This window comes from Pteropus alecto, unplaced genomic scaffold (assembly GCF_000325575.1).
Source record: "Pteropus alecto unplaced genomic scaffold, ASM32557v1 scaffold20, whole genome shotgun sequence".
In the NCBI taxonomy this organism is placed as follows: Eukaryota; Metazoa; Chordata; class Mammalia; order Chiroptera; family Pteropodidae; genus Pteropus; species Pteropus alecto.
Window position 1 is genome coordinate 20511299 of NW_006436298.1, and position 17234 is coordinate 20528532.

The 17234-nt window shown below is 33.3% G+C and overlaps 1 long non-coding RNA gene across 1 annotated transcript in view; it reads right to left on the minus strand.

The window, feature by feature from the left end:
* Nucleotides 1-563: 563 nt before the first annotated feature.
* Nucleotides 564-17234, minus strand: part of LOC112480602 — a 111392-nt gene continuing 94721 nt past the window's right edge. Inside the window, exons 2-3 of the long non-coding RNA XR_003046684.1 lie at nt 8179-8199; nt 564-588 (exon numbers count right to left, since the gene is read on the minus strand). This is a non-coding gene — a long non-coding RNA (uncharacterized LOC112480602). The remainder of the gene's footprint in view (nt 589-8178; nt 8200-17234) is intronic.

The window sequence follows — 17234 nt, forward strand, 5'->3', positions numbered from 1 at the left end:
TCTTCCAAGATGGCAGATCACAAATGAAAAATTAAGACTGAGGAAATGCCACAATTAGAAGAGACTAAGGAGACATGAAAACTAAATGCAATTTGAGAATTCAGGATCAGCTCTTAGACCAGATAAAGGACACTAGTAGGAAAACTGAAGAAATTTGTATAAGGTCTATCGATTGGTTAGTAGTAATAGATCAATGTTAATTCCCAGGATTTGTTCTTTGTACTATGATTCTATAAGATGTTAATATACAGTGAAGATGGGAAAAGGAACACTTCATACCATTTCTGCAAGAATTTTGTAAGTCTAGAAATATTTGAAAATTGAAAATTTTTTTAAAAAGAATTTAATGTAGGACATGGCAATTTTTTATTTTGATGTCATCTAAGCTCTCTTCCAGAAGTTGTTCCTAAATCTATATTTCATTTTTATTTTATCTTTTTAAAGACCTTCCTTATTATAACATTAATGCCCCTATTAACAAAAAGAAGAATCAAGAATTAAATGCTATTCAATAAAGTCTCACCCTTTCTTCTTCCAATAACTTTCTTCTTTCCTTTTAAACTTGAATTATATTATTCTTTCATAAATCTGTAAGAGAAATAAGTCCTTATTTATTTTTCTAATGTTTTATATATTTTACAGCATCGTATAAACTTCCAACATCACTGAAATAGTATAATAATGTGATTCTGGACATTGTAGTTAAATAATTGCTACTGTCTTGATAGCTACTAAGAATAAATATAGTTAAAGCATTATTCTAAATTCTATAATTAAATAATTAGAGTTGTCTTCCTTGTATGCAACTTTTATTATTAATTCTGTTTTTGTTTTTGTTTTTTCTTCTTCTTGAGGCAATACTGACATATCCCTGGAATGTGGTGGGTGTTTTAGGGTTTTTTGTGTGTTTCCTAGAGTGGAGTCATTGTAACTTTAACATGATTTTCTTTTCTCCCTTTTCCTTTATTTTTATTTTCCTTTTTCTTTTTAATTCTTAATTGTGGTAAAAGATACATAAAGATAAAGTCATCACCTTGACCCTTTTAAAATATACAGTTCAGTAGTATTAAGTATATTCACATTGTTGAAAAAATTCTGGGATTGATTCTTTTTTCTTTTTACTTTTATTCACACATCCAAAAAAAGATGCAAAGTAAAGATGATTTGCTTAGCTCTGAAGGACTATTAAAAAGAGTATATTTCTGGTTTCATGTGCCATTTTTTTAGACATTATTTGAAAAGATTTACACAAGATATGAATAAAGGTATTAGAGGTAATTTTGAGCTCAAATGATTAGCAACAAAAAACAAGCAAAAAGTAGAGAGCTAAAATACAGTTTGTGTGCATTGTGTGATTATTCTTTTCCCTAGGCATACTTGATGTGCCAGCTCCACAAAATAAAATAAAATAAAATAAAATATAAAATAAAATAAAATAAAATAGAATAATAAAATAAAATAAAACAAAACACAGTATGTGCCTCCTGTATAGAACTTGTCTATCTAATGAACTCAACTATCTTGAATACAGCTTTTCCAGGAAAAGTAAACAAAGGTCTCTGAGGAAACAAAATTAGTGTCACAAAATCCATGTCTTAAATTTTATTTATTTCAGGCACAAAAGAATCTATCTCATGCCTTTTATTCAAGTGTTTAGTCTTACTTTAAGAGCAATGTAACATACTTGGCTATCAGGTATTTAAAAATCACCATCGACTAAAATAGCAAATATGAAGTAAAAAGAGAAATGCTTGTAGGCAATATTGGCAATTTACTGAAAATGAGAAGTTACAGATGCAGGAAAACCATGAAAATCAGACACGATAATGTTATAAATTAAAAATTAGTATTGTTAAGGAATATAGAAATGTAATTCATATCTTGAAAGTCTTTGAGGCTATTATGAATTGAAAAATCATTATGAGAACCTGTGCTTATAATGCAATATGTTCAGTGTATTACATTTTTAAATATAAGGGATGAAAATAAATTCATACTTAGTGATTTCTATGTTCTGGTAATTGACGATTTTAATTTATAGGCTATATACTGCATTTTAGAATGCAAAAATAAAGTGGTTTTTGTTTTATTTTTGATCTTGCTTAAAATTTGGGTGCTTTACACCAGTATAGGGGTAATGAGGGACACATAGTAATGCAAGAAAATTGTACCAGATTCATTTTTTTTTTCCAAAATATAATGTCACACAACTGGTTATTCTAGCTCTCCGTTTAAAAATAAAATATAATTTTTAAAAGTGCTGGCAGTGAGAATTCTATTATTTCAAAGTCCTTTTTTCCTTAAATGCTAACCTGACATTAAAACTTTGCTAAACGTGTAGCATTGAAACAAAATGACAAAAGTAAACACTGAAGAAAAATCTAGAGACATAGACTAGAAATCCTTACAGACATTCACTGAGAAATGACCACAGCCACTCATAGAGCATTTTATAACTCAAGTACATGCCCTTGAGCAAATAGTAAAGGCTTAAAAATAAAAGTCCCAATAAGAATCGAGACTATATGCTCTGTGAGGCCAAGAATACTGTCTCTCTTTATCGATATACTGACAATGCCTGTCACAAGGAGCGAAGACTGTATGAGGCAAAATTGGGACCTGGAGCAGTATCTTCTACATTCTACACATTATTACTCTACTCCCTTCCTCAGTGTTCCAATGAGAAACACAGTAAATACAGTCCTTTCTTGACCAAAAGTAATTTATTGTAACAGATCCTATGAATCTAAAGTAGCATTTTGCACGTTGTTGTTTAACTTTTTTAAATCAACTCACAAAACTTCCCCAGAGTTTTTGTGACAATAGCTTTATTAGACATTTCAACAAGCACGCCAGCACCATATTAATCGCTGTGTACACAGAGCATTATTTTTGGCCTAGTCTTCCTCCTCAAATTTTACATCTGCTCTGAACATATCCAAAGCAAGAAATTTCGAAACCTAGGTCCTCTATATTCTTGGAATGTTACAAATTTAGATAAGAATAACTGAGAATTTTTATTCTTTTCTTTATGACATGTATTGAGTATCTACTCTTAACAGTTACTCTACTAGACACTGGGAATACAGTGGTGAGGAAAACAAACAGAAAATGCAACAAAATTAACAAAACGAAGAAAATTATAAAAAGTACTGTAGGTAAAATGTGGGACTGAATTAAGAATAACAGAAGGAGCAGGGTAGGTGAACTGGGGTCTGATTTAATCATGAAAGACTTCCCAAAGAGGTGACATTTACGCTAAAATTTAAAGAATAAAGTAATGCTTAGATTTTTAAAAGATTGAGAAAGATGATCCTCTTAAGCAGGAAGAAGCTTGTCATGTTAAGGAGCTGAAACAAAACCAGAATGGCTGAGACCTAGAAAAGAGGCCATGATAAAGAGGTACGTTTTTTCTAAGAGCATTAAGAAGCCATTGAAGGGGCTTAGAGAGAGGATTTGTATGGCCTAGTTATGTATATTTTTCTTAGCTCCTAAGCTAAATTAAATAAATATTGCTAACTTAAATTTGATTCGCTCTGAAATTTTCCATAATGCATTTAAAATAAAGTTTTCACCATTCTTTATCCTTTGAACCTGTTAATGCTAAAGTGAAACTCAGTTTTAATGGCTGTCTTCCAAAGATCACTCCTTACTGAACTCTCATATAACTCACAACCACTTATGTCCTTAAACATCCTAGCTGGGAGCCCTGTTTTTTCTCTCTCCTCTTCATGACCACAGAGATCTACAGTTCCCACTGTAATATGACAAAATGCATTAACCGTCTGCATCAAGGGCTCCATTTGTTGTGTTGGCATTTTTTGTTCTTCCTTTCACCTCCCTAATGAGACCTAGTCCCACTCACTGATGTCCTATAGCAGTCAGACAAATCACCATCTCGAGTTCTGCCAGGAATCAAAAATAACATTAATTGCATTCTATATTGCGTATCTATATTTAATGATAATGGATAATATCTCTGATGACATTTTTTCAAAATTTGTTTCTCCATTTCCCGTTCATTTGGAAAAATGCCTTCCTAAGTGTCTGTCTACATTGCTTGTTTTAAGAATGTAAATGCTCATTCACCCTGTAACTCTTATATTATAATCAGTGTACAGAAGTACTTTAAGAGATCCTGACTTTACCATCTAGAAGGAGAATGGGTCTCACAATTGTTCAGGAAATTTCTCTACATAATACCCAACTAGAGACACATACAGCTAATGTGATTCTGCAAATGGGGTCATAGATATCCTGGCACTTCCTCAAGGGAGCAAGATTCCTTTTCCAGGGCACAGGACATTTCAGAAAAGGGATAGAGGGAGATACCTTCTTCAACACTCATGCGGCTGCATAATTTATATATTCTAGTACCTAATAATCCTCAGCTGAGGTAATCATAAGTTTTCTAGACTTTATGGTTCTATGTTCTTTCCAAAATCACATGGAAAGTTGCCAGATGAAGATATAGGACATCACTCCTTAAACATTCCCCTGCAGACTCTTATGACCCTGCATACCCTGACAAGACAAAGGATCTCTGTCAGAACTTGCTGAGGACATAAAAGAGATAATCTATGCAAAACTACTCTGAAAGATACAAAGGGGTGTGCAAATTTAGAGTACTAAGACTATGGCTTATTTTTCTTTGTTTTCCCAATGGCTAACACAATACCTGGCATACAGCAGGTTATAGATATATACATATATACATACATATATACACACATACAGTGAGAGAAAGAGAAAAAATGAATGAATGAATCTACTCACTGCATTTGAGCTTCAACAGATTTAGCTATCCTTTGTTCTAATTTCCTATTTTATTGTTATTATGAAAGTATTTAGTATTTTTCTATCTCACTTCACCTTTTCTATGATTTTTCTCATGTTACCTTAACTTTCCCCAATACACAGATGGTGCCCCCACCCAGTCAGTCCTTAGCACCTCATCTCCGTTATCTCCAAACTTTTTCCTTCCCACTTTCCCATCAGCTATTAAGTGGAAGGGCAGAAATTCGAGGCTGTCTGTCTCCAAAGCTCTTTGTACTAATCTCTTCTCTTCCCCAAGGAATTTCTGGCTCTGATGACTCAATATCAATGGGAGGACCTTCCCGGTGTCCCTTATATCCTTCATCATGTAATACTGCCTCTCCCTCTATAGTAAATGTAGTACTACTTAAAGTCACTTTCATGTAACAGGAAGCAAATGCATCAAACTTTAGAAACTTGAGGTTTGGGTGTCTAATTGAAAATAAAGTAATCTGAAAATTCAGATGAGGACAAAAAGCCTCTCATGAAATCATCCTCTGTTGTTCATTCTTCCACTCTTAAGCCAGTGAGTGTGAGTGTCAGACTTGAGGAGTCTTTTAGAGATACAGTTGGTTTTCTTATCACTCGCTGACTCAAGAGCAGCTCCCTGATGAGTCACACATTGCTTCTGTCACAACACATCAGCCAGGAGCCAAAAGTCATCAAATACAGAAAGAGCTGTGCTATCAGTGATCAGGAGCAGCTTTTCCCTGTTTCTTCTGAGGACCAGACAAGACTCAGTTAGAGCACAAGGAATTTGGAATGAATTTGTATAAGTATGTAGAGTGTAAAAGTTGTGAGAAAATGAATCACCCAGTGGTAACGTAAAGCAGAGGTCTTCCTAATTTTTTTTTTTTTTTTTTTAAGAAAAGGAAAACTTTTCATGTCCCTAAAGTTTTATCTGGTTAGGCTGAGAAAAGTACTGCCAATAAATAAACTAACTAACTAACTAACTAACTAACTAGCTAACTAACTAACTAACTAAACCAAAAGCGAGAAAATGAATCACCCAGTGGTAACGTAAAGCAGAGGTCTTCCTAATTTTTTTTTTTTTTTTTAAGAAAAGGAAAATTTTTAATGTCCCTAAAGTTTTATCTGGTTAGGCTGAGAAAAGTACTGCCAATAAATAAACTAACTAACTAACTAACTAACTAACTAACTAGCTAACTAACTAACTAACTAAACCAAAAGCAAGATAAAGATCATTCCTCCCAAAAATACCTCCAGGTTCCCTTCCAAACTTGTGCTTACAATTTAAGGAACTATAATGGCAACAAGCCATCGCATGTGTGGAAACTACTACCAGTACAACTTAATGTGTTGGCTGGAAACTACTGAAATAAAGTTCACTTCTCAGAATTTTAGGAAAAGGTAAATAGTTTTCCCAAATGACTGAAATGCTGTCTTATTTAAAAGCAGAGAGACAACTTCAATAGTTAAATTTTGAAATTCTTTGCAAATCTAAAATTCTGTAAGTCTATGATATGTTTGTTAAAAGCTAAATATATGTATAATAGAAATCACTTATATATTAGCTCTGAATATTTCTAAAATTAATAATTGTATCCTATGAAGTGAAAACAAGATAAATGCTACAATAAGAGGGGTGTCTTGACATCTTGAGTCCTCCAATCAGCTATAAAAATCAGCTATGTAGGCTAATAATTTCAAGCCAAAGGTATTTTAGAGACAATTGCACATAGTTGTGTATTTGCCTTTCTACACCTTGAGCATCGTCTAATGGAAATAATACAACCCAATCGTTTAAGAGTTCTTTAGATACTTATGACAAGAAATTAATTTAAAATTAATCTAACATTTTGAATGTTTGAATGCTAGCTACCACTTGAGTTTTTTAAATGTCTTTTATTTTTAGTACAGCATAACTTTTTAGTAGCTGGTATAAGTTCCTCAAAATGCATTGCAGCGGGAGTGGGGGGAACAACCAACCTCTTAAAAAGAGTAATACAATAGACATCCATTTTTTTATGGGACTTATTTATCTATCCTCCCTTGAAAACAGGATTTTAAAGAGATTTTATTTCTTATTCTCATCCAGAGCTCTAACTTTATCAGGTCCCTGCCAGAGCTGAGTTCTGCTAGTACCAGAAGGAAATCTTATAAGTGGTTTAGTAAATGCTAAATGGAAACCTGGGGATATCTGACTATACAAAATCCAAAAGTAATAGCTTAGGAATTCCAAGCAGAACTTTGGTGTCTCTCATAAAGGTATGTTAGGCTAAGTAGAAGATCTCTATAGTTTTAGCAGCTCAAATCCTGCCCTGCTTGCGTTGGTCCTAAGCAATGTTTTCTCAACAACATTAACAATGCAAAATGTGAGCTATTTGCCTATTTTATCATGGAAGAGCTCAAATCTCACTTATACGTGTTTGTTTCTTTGGGCTCTAATCAAAACAGTCTCAGTTAGTGTCCAGTCATATCATTACACTATGTCTTAAACACCTCAAGGACCTCGGCTAAATGTTCTTTGCTCTTTCCAGGAATAATAGTCCAATTCAGTCATTCACAAATTTGGCTCGAAAATGGCAATTCAATTTGTCTCCTATTAGACAAATTAGACAAAAGATCAAAATCTCCTTAACAAGGAGAGTATTTTGTAGAATGAAATGGGGGGAAAAAATAGCTTTTCCTTTAATAAAAATATTATGAACCTCTTAAATGGATCTTAATACAAGTGATCTAAATTAGGTTTTAGCTTTGATCTCAGGTATTTTCCTTTTACAGATCTAAGAACTAATAGTTGTTTGCCTGAAATTTCAATGAAAATTATTTGTTTTAAGCTTTCCTGGAAAGTCTGCAACTGATTCTTTAACTGAAATTTTTACTTGAGTAGATAAAGCTCTTTAACAAAGTTAATTACCTTCCACAGACTTAAATTAAATAAAGCTCAAGTCTCTAAATTTTAAAGCATCATTTGTTCTCTTAAAATAATTAGAATAACACATCAGATATCTAGAACTCAACTACAGAGAAGCCTCACCTATCAGGAATACAAACAAGAGTCCCAAAAGTTTCCAAGTAGCCAGATAGATGTTACAAACTGACAAACAAAATATATTTAAGAGATCAGAGGTCAGGGAAAGGTTTATACCCTTTCTCTCTGTTTTCTCTGGCCAAGGAACTGAATAAAAAGAAAAATAGCTGAGTAGAAAATGAATACTTTACTAGTTTGGAGAGGTTTCCCTATTCTCTCTTGATTATCCCAACCAGCACCTACCTATACAACTTCTCTCATTAACAACAAAGTTTAGACATGAGGTCTAAACGAGGGTTTTTGCTTTTCTTCCCCCAAAAAACTAAGATTCGGGGACCCTCAAAAAAGACCAAACATGGTTTACTTACCCAGTCATGGAGACAGAAGGGCTAAAACAGAAGGAGAAAATGCATATCAGTTAGCAAGAGTTAGCTACATCTGTCTCTAGAAAATAAACCCTGTTTGATCAGTTTAACACAAGTCAAAAGCGCTAGAGACAAGATATGGAAAAGGATGGGTCATTGTAAATGTGACCCAATAAATGGCCTGTATTTTAATCAATTATATTTGCTCCTTCTCCCATAGGATATAGAAGTACAAATACAATTGCTCCAACAATTCTCTCAACACAATTTCTTTTATTATAGTCATGCAATATCTCCCCCAGGAGTTTCCTTAGAGCCTAGTTAAACCAATATTTAGAGAAAATTCTATTAAGTAAAGACTCTCAGCCTAAAGTAGTATAGAATATGCAAATTATGGTAGAGAGAAGTGAGGAAGTCAATATAAGAACCATTTGAAAAGCAGGCTCACGGACAGCAATGAACATTGAATGTGGCTGAAACAGAATAAAATGTAAAGTAGACATACCAGTGCTCCAGAGCATAGCCCTATGAACTCCTCAGAGAAGAGGCAAAACACTTCTGGGGATCTTGCAATCTTCACTATATTAGGAACCAAAGCATTTTCTAACCTTGAGTTAATGGGAAATGATTATGCCTGTTTGTTCTTTTCAAAAAGCTCCAGAAGCATTTGCTACCTTGAGGATGTTCTTTCTTCAACTGTTGGTTTTTTAAGTGTTGTTCTCATAGAATTATGCCTCATAATGAGGAAAAGTCATTTATGTTTTTATACAAAATGACATATGTCCTGACCATACCAATTAATTTGTATTTGTACCTATATACACTTAAAGTTTCTATGGTAGATATACAGGTAGATGATAGACGATAAGGATAGGCTTTTCTGAGTTGGCAAATTTCAAGATTTATTCAGTCATTCTCAGAAACCGGAAAAAACTAGAGAAGAAATTCAAGTGTTAAAAACTTCGGTTTCTAACTTTACATTTGCTTTTATTTGCTATATTCCCTATATATAAATGTTTTTGGAAGGCACGGTGTTTTTTCTCTTAAAGCTGAGTTTTGGGACTCTAGTAGAACTCCTACGATCTGACAAATTCTCACACAAGAAATCACTTTCTTATGGATTTCCTATATGCAAAATGATTTATCTGTGGCTCCTACATGGCCAAATTTTAATCTTGCCCTGTTACTGCTTTTTACCTGGTGATCATATGTAAAGGAAATTTTATAAATAGATGATAGGTAGATGATAGATAGAACATAGATAGATTATAGATAGATAGAGAGACAGACAGATAGGTAGATGATAGATAGATAGATAGATAGATAGATAGATAGATAAATAGATAGATAAATAGATGATAGACAGACAGACAGATAGATAGATATATAGATAGATAGATAGGTAAATAGATAGATAAATAGATGATAGACAGACAGACAGATAGATAGATGATAGATAACAGAAATTCATGTGATGTTTCCCAAAGTATACTGTAATTATATTTTGCATACTTATATTCTACATTATCTGTCTTATTTGTTACTGACAAGAATATTGGTAATAAAGAGTTAATTTAACTTTTAAAAAATATAGCTGACTAACACAAAAATGACTATCAAAATTATAAAATTTTGAAGTAAATTTAATCCAGCTTTCTTGTACCTTTTAACTATGGTAAGCAATGTTAATCAATGATAAAATACCCAAAACTTACCTACATTACCTTTAGTTCATGGGTAATAGCATAGTCTTTGGAGACAAAAGTTAAGTATAACAGATCTGCTCCATTTTGATCCACGTATTCTAGAATCCATAGTTTGAGCTTTTATTTAAAAGATGATTCCCCAGGGACAATAAACAAAAAAAAGATTCATTTCCATTTATTCCGAAAATTGTCTACCATTGAGGTGGCAAAAATTTGTCAGTCGTTAAAGGGAAAGAAATACTTTTCAAACCCATATCATCTAAATATTATTGCGCCGATGCTTGAATATCAATAATGATAGAGATGAGTCACCCTAAAGACATTAGAATTCTGTAACCAATTGTTATTCGTTAAGTCATTATTTTTGTCTTTAGAGAGGGAATTAAGGTAATGCATTAAAAATTATCAAAAGAATTTAAGTGTTTTATTTCTCGCACTTTTCTTCTTTTGATATTGTAATTTCTAAGGGTTTATCATATTTATCTTGATATATAACTTGTAAAACTCACAATCTTGTCATCAAAGTTGGGCAGTAATATATCTTTATTTTCTTATGGGTCTGTTTAGTTCTAGATACATTCAGCTTTCTCAGCCCTGTTAGGCTCACATTATTTCAAAACACATTTGTTCTTTGTAAAAATTTTAGAATATCTTACTACTCTTGAATCACCCCGTATATATTAATTCAGTTTCGTGTAAATATGGAATTTAGACAGTAAGGCAGTTAATTTAAATAAGATTGATAAATCAAATCTTAGCCATTAAATAGAACTCTTTCTCTTCAAAGGGCATTTGGAAAGGGTCCTCATTTACCCTGTTTGGACAGAACTGGTCAATAATTGGAAAGAGCTTCTCAATTCTGATATTAATACCTCAGAGAAGCAGACAATTTTACCACCCTCCCCCCAAAAATGACAAAAATCAGGAAATTCAAGATTTAGAAAATGGATAAGTTGACAGTATCAGAGGTAAAATCTGTAACTTGCCAATTACTGAAAGTTGAATAAATCTCAGGCATTGTTGAAATAATGTTTATAGGACAATCACACATATAGAGAAAAGTTACAGTTGAAATCTGCTAGGCTCTTTTTCTTTTTCTACTGCATTCCATATGTCTGATGATGCTTACAATGGCCATACAATTCATTGGCGAAACTAGAGTTATTTTTTAAAAAGTAAAAAAAAAAAGAAAAGAAAAGAAAATCAGAAAAACAAACCAAATAGTACTAGTGCCTTATTTTCATTAGCATAACATTCAAAAAAGTATTTTTAAAGCATGAGAATTAAATCATATTCTTAAAGATCTCAAAAAGTGGTATTTATAGGGGAAAATAGGACTAATATTTTCTTTGAAATTAAACTGCATTCTTAAACATGAATTTGAACTTTCTAAAATTCTACTCAACAAATAATATAAGTTAAGCAATTATGTAATACTAAGGGATATTTATAAATAAATATAATTCATTTTTATCGCAACATATAGAATTTACAGGCTGTAACATATTTTTATGCAGAGAGCATCATTCTCAATAAGACATACGTGTAAAACTCTAAGCACCCTTGTTTTATCTAATCTTACCTTCTTTTCATTAAAAATGTATTCGTTGGTAAAGTAAAAAAGACTTTAGAACTGTAATATCTCAATTCACAAATTCTACAAAATGCTCTAACACAATTGTGAGCTATAGAGCAGTAATGGCTAGTCACTAGAGGCTGCTGAATCTGTGTAGATTTGGCTCTACCTGTGATTTCTCTCACCCTCCTCAAAATCATATCAGAATATATGAGTATAAGCAAAATCATTATAGAAATAATCTGAAATCCTTTCTGACAGATGAAAAATTAATGTCATTCCCAAACTTGAAATCTTTGACTATATTAACAATAGAATACTTGCTACACACCTCAGAATATTCATAAAAATATTCTAGTATCTACCATCAACTGAAAACATCCTTATGGGATTGTTAGCTCCTTGAGTGTCCTACATTGGTTACTATTTAAGTCCCCAGCATAAGGCACAAGGAGGGCACACTGTCAACATTCGGCATCCATTAGGTGACTCTACCATTGAGGAATGGTCTCCCTTTGCTAATTGCAAATGAGAACTGCCAAACATAATTTGCTCCTATAGACTGGCTGTTAGCAATTTTATTCCATATAAAGTAAGCATGCTAGAAATGGGTAAAAAATAGCTCACTTTTGTAATGTTTTGGGATAATTTATAAACTTTTTACAAATATATATTTTAGTCTTTCCCACTTTGTCTCCTCTTTTTTGAGATTTCATCAACACAGAGGAAGTGGGGATGACTACCTACATTTGAAATTTCTGTGTTTATAAATGTGTGTGTATGTATACGTGTGTGTTAGAATAAGGTAATATTGTCTAAAAATGTCTCTGGAAGAAACCTAGTAGAAAAATGATGTTGATACTATATGATGGATGACATGATAGGTAAGTCTTAAAACCTAGAATTCACAATTTAAATTCTGAGTCTTAGAGAAGAGATTTTGTTTCCAATCAGGTTGTCTCGACTAATCACAATTCACATTTCAAAATAAGTTTCTAAAACTAGGGAATGATAATAGATGGGCCCTAATTTAAAACTTTTTCTCATTTAAGACACAAAATTTTCAATTCCCATCTCTATCTCTGTGGAGTGCTTAAAATAATCAATATATAATGTAATATATAATATCAAAGTTTTACAAAAACGTGAAAATGTTTACAAAACTTTACACAATGAATAAAACTACATTTTTTCTTTTAAAAACATATTTTACCACAATGAAGATATGTAAAAGCACCCCAATGGAAGCAAGAGCTACTAATTATATTCAGCAGGTCTCTTTTGATATCTACAATATCTATAAATAATTATGTCCAAGAATAGTAATAAAATGTTTTCCCTTCTTTTTGGCACAACTGATCTGGAATGCTTACTTAAATTAAGACAAAATACAGTAACATTTCATAAAACTTTCAATTTTCTACAATGCAGCAATTTCTTAAACTTCCACAATCTCAACTGAAAATTCAATTTTTATGTCAGTGCTAGGCTAATTCCAAAACCATATTTTTTGAAAAGAAGTTTAGTGAAAGTTTCTTACAGTCTCAACACTATGCTACACAATTTTCAGGCATTATCTCATTAATTCTCATACCTATAAGTAGACCTTTAAAATCCTCGTTTTACAGATGAGAAAAGGAGACTTGGGGAGATGACACCATTTGTCCAAGGTAGTGACAGTTATTGCATGGTAGCAGTATGTTTTAGACACAGGCCATTTTAACTTCAAAACCCGAGCTATGCACCATTGTACACTCTTCTGCATGAAAAAAATCTTCAATTTGGGCTCTTTGTTGCATATTAGACAAGAAAGACTTTGCAGAATCTCAGCTTCAGGAACAACTTTGGTGGTCCTTTAATCTCTTATGAGTTTCCTCTCTATTCTCTCATGGCTCTATGGCTGGTGTAGACACTAAGTATTATGAGGTGAAAACAGTATCTTACTTCTGTTATTTGTCAGCATACAGGAACTTGCCTTTAACACAATAAAAAAGCAATTAATCTTTGATGCAGACTCATTTTTCTACCTTTCAAAGTAAGGCTTTTCACAGTATGGTTCGTAGCTGGGCTTATTTAAGGTTTAGTCATTCAAAAACTACATTTTTATTGATCATCTACTATATGTTTTTAAATTTTTTTCTCATTCAAGAAAATTTTGAATGAATGAAGTATTCACTTAAAATGTGAATATGTAGTAAATAAAAGATACCCAAAATACAAAATCATACTAGAGGTATAGGGAGTTCAATTATAACCCATACCCTGTAATAATTTAAATGGAAAAAGAAAGCTATACAAGTTAATAACCCTTAGTTTTAGGAGCATTCAGTTTTTCAGGCTATATAGAGTAGAAATAAAACCTTCAACTTATTTTATCACTCTAGTGATATCTACACTACAACGCTTCCAAAAAGGGCTAAACCTAATCTAAAATGTAAAATTAAGAAAAGCATTTATTACTGCTTTAAGCAACATAATGTCCAAATGCTTTATTTTATATCCTAGAAACAGCTTTTCTTAGAATCAGTTTTTAAAAGAAACTTCATATATATTTTTTTTTCTTTTTTTCTCACTATTTCACCATTCCAGACCCGATTACGTTGTTATATTACCCTCTGTCAAGGTCTACAGAAAGTGAAACCTCATAACCTCTTGACAAGTTTTCCTCTCTCTTCTTAACTGGAAATGAAAGAGTGAAAATTTGTGTTGAATGAGATCCAACCTGAGAATCTGTCTACAAAAGAGAAACAGATATTTCAAACCCTTCCTCCTCTCTTTTTCTCAGAAAATATAAAGAGGACAGTTCTCCATAGGGACTTTTCCTTTCAGAGTAACAATACTTGAAAGTTGAGGATTCATCCCCTTTCTCTACCTGTTTAAAACACCTAAGCCTTCCTTGGCCTATTGCAGCAAGTGGTCTGTAAATCTGAGCAAACTCAAATTTCTTACATTCCTCCCACCTGCCACATTTTCTTAACTGAAAGCAAAAAGTGTTGGAATTGTATGTATTCCCATGAGCCTGCAGAGATTCACAGAGTTCTAACAGACATTGCTTTACGTTTTTAAAATAGGACAAAGCAGTCTGAAAATAGTGAGGTTTTGGGGTAGATCTGTTTTTTAAAAGACTTAAATATGGTAAAAATCAATCTAAAAACTGTTCTAGGCAGCTGAGAGGCTGGGGATAACATGAGCAAAGGGAATAAAGAGAGCTCTGAAGAGCCAATACCAGTTGCTAATACTTAATCTCTTTAAATAATGAATTAGCTGTTCATATCTGCTGTGGCTGCTAAGAGAAAGCACTTTCTTTGTGAAGTAAAGCTTGAATACCCATGAATTATTCAATATAAAGTGTGCCAGTTAAAATGCCTTGATATTGGAAGTCAAGTGTAAGATTATCTCTTGTCTGTCAAAAAGCATCTCTAACTGTGTTATTGAACCTTAAGGGAGGGGCCCAAGTAGTGAGAAAAGAAAGAAGGAAAGCCATCCAGAAACAACATCATCAAGCACTAAGCATTTAAAATGAGCTGGGAGCGGCTTCCTCATGGTGGGGAAAAACCTTTATTGGCATACCCTCTTCAAGCAGAATTTACTTATAGTCACTGCCTCCCTCTGTCCTCCAAGATAACATGGAAAAGTGGGCTAACTCCTTTTAACTGGAGACAATAAATACTAATTCACTACTGACAAAGAAATACTTTCCCTCTAAAGGTGACTACTGAGAATTGAGTGATGACCTTTTGATCAATTCAGAATTTTTAAATCAAAAGTGATTTACCACTGAGCCTATTGGAATGTAGATCATGGCAACATTTCAATATACAGTATTTCATTATCTATTATTATATGAAGTAATTTTATGTTCAGCTGGATTTTTTTTCTTTCCTGGGTGCTCTTCAAGATTTGCCTTTTTCTTTCTTTCTTTTCTTTTTTTTTTTGATAACTTCAAAAAAATAATTTGGTATATAGAGAAATCAAAATCCTAAAACCACTGTGCTCCTTTTAAAAATGATGTACCTGGAAATTGTGTATGCTATGCCTTCAAAAAGCATTCATCAAGCACTAGTTATTGGAAGGCATTCTTTTAGGTCTTAGAAATAAAAAGATCAATAAAGATAATTCCGGCTCTCAAATTATTTGCAGTGTAGAAAGGGAAACAAATGCATACCCATTAAATTCATAAAGTGACATATATGGTATGATAGAACATCTCAAAGGAGAAAGGAATTTATTTGTGTGGGCAATGGGAACAATCAGAAAAAGCCCATAGAAAATATAATGCTAGAGGTTAGAGTTGAAGAAAGATGAAGGATATTCATCACAGCAGATTGGGGAGGGAGCTTTATTAATAGGCATGACGATGAGGAAAACAGTGCTGTGAAAACTACTTGGCATATTTGGAGAACTGTAGCCATCTGGGTGTGAGTGAAGCATCATCTTAAGCCTGGCAAGTAAAAAGCAGGCATGGTTAAGACCCCGAATAGCCAAGGCAATCCTGAGAAAAAAGAACAAGGCCAGAGGTATCACTCTGCCTGACTTCAAATTACACTACAAAGCGACAATAATCAAAACAACATGATACTTGCAGAAAAACAGACACACAGACCAATGCAACAGAATTGAGGGCCGAGAAGTAAAGCCTCACATATATGGGGAAATAATTTTGACAAAGGAGCTAAAACCATACAATAGAGAAAGAAAAGCCACTTCAATAAAAGGTGCTGGGAAAACTGGAAAGCCACCTGCAAAAGAATGAAACTAAACTGTTGTTTATCACCACACACCAAAATTAACTCAAAATAGATTAAGGACCTAAATACAAGATCTGGCGGGGATGCTGAGCCATCTGCCTACGGAAGCCAGAACACCGGTAGGGTCTTTCTTATTTCCCACAACTGCAGTTTCGCAGGGGAATAGAACGTAGGGGACTCCCGAGAGAGGATGTCTGAAGACAGGGCCTTGGATAAGTCTTTCCTGCGGAGAAGTAGCGGCACAAAGAGCCGAATTCTCGGCCTCCTTAGATTTGACTCCTCCAGAAGAGTTTTTGAGGAGGGTCAGAAAAACATGGCAGAGTGAGAGATGTCCTCAGATCTCTTCCCTTGAAACAACAACAAGCTGAACACCTGAAACTCAACAAAAAACACCCAAACTGCACACCAGCACCTCTGAACATGGGATCTGCGTATAAGACCTACCACAGAGATTCAAGAGGCTTAGACGCCACCTACTGTAAACCAAAGGAAATGCGCCTTCTTTGCAACAGGCTAAAGAGAGACCTTAATATAATAAATCTTCTTTCTGGAAAAACAGCAGAATACACTTCCATTAATGCCCAGGCACAGAAATAGTCCATTAAACATCATGAACAACCAAGGTGACAAGGCATCTCAGAAAGAAAGAGAAAACTCTCCAGAAAATAAGCTTATGGACATAGAAATATACAACTTAAATGACAGAGAATTCAGGATGGTACTTATGAAAAAACTCGGTGAGTTCCAAAATGATTCATATCAACATTTTCAGAAATTGAAAAAAACAACTAGTTGAGCAGAGCAAAGAGATTGAAACCCTCGAAAAGAACAGAATAGAACTTCTGGAGATGAAGAACACACTGCAAGAGCTGAAAAATGAAATAGCAAGCTTGGGAAATAGAGTCGACCAAATAGAGGAAAGGATCAGTGATATCGAAGACAGAAATCTAGAAATAAATCAGAAGGAAGAAGAGAGAAACTGAAGAATGAAAAATAATGAAAGAGAAATACAAGAACTAGCTGATACCA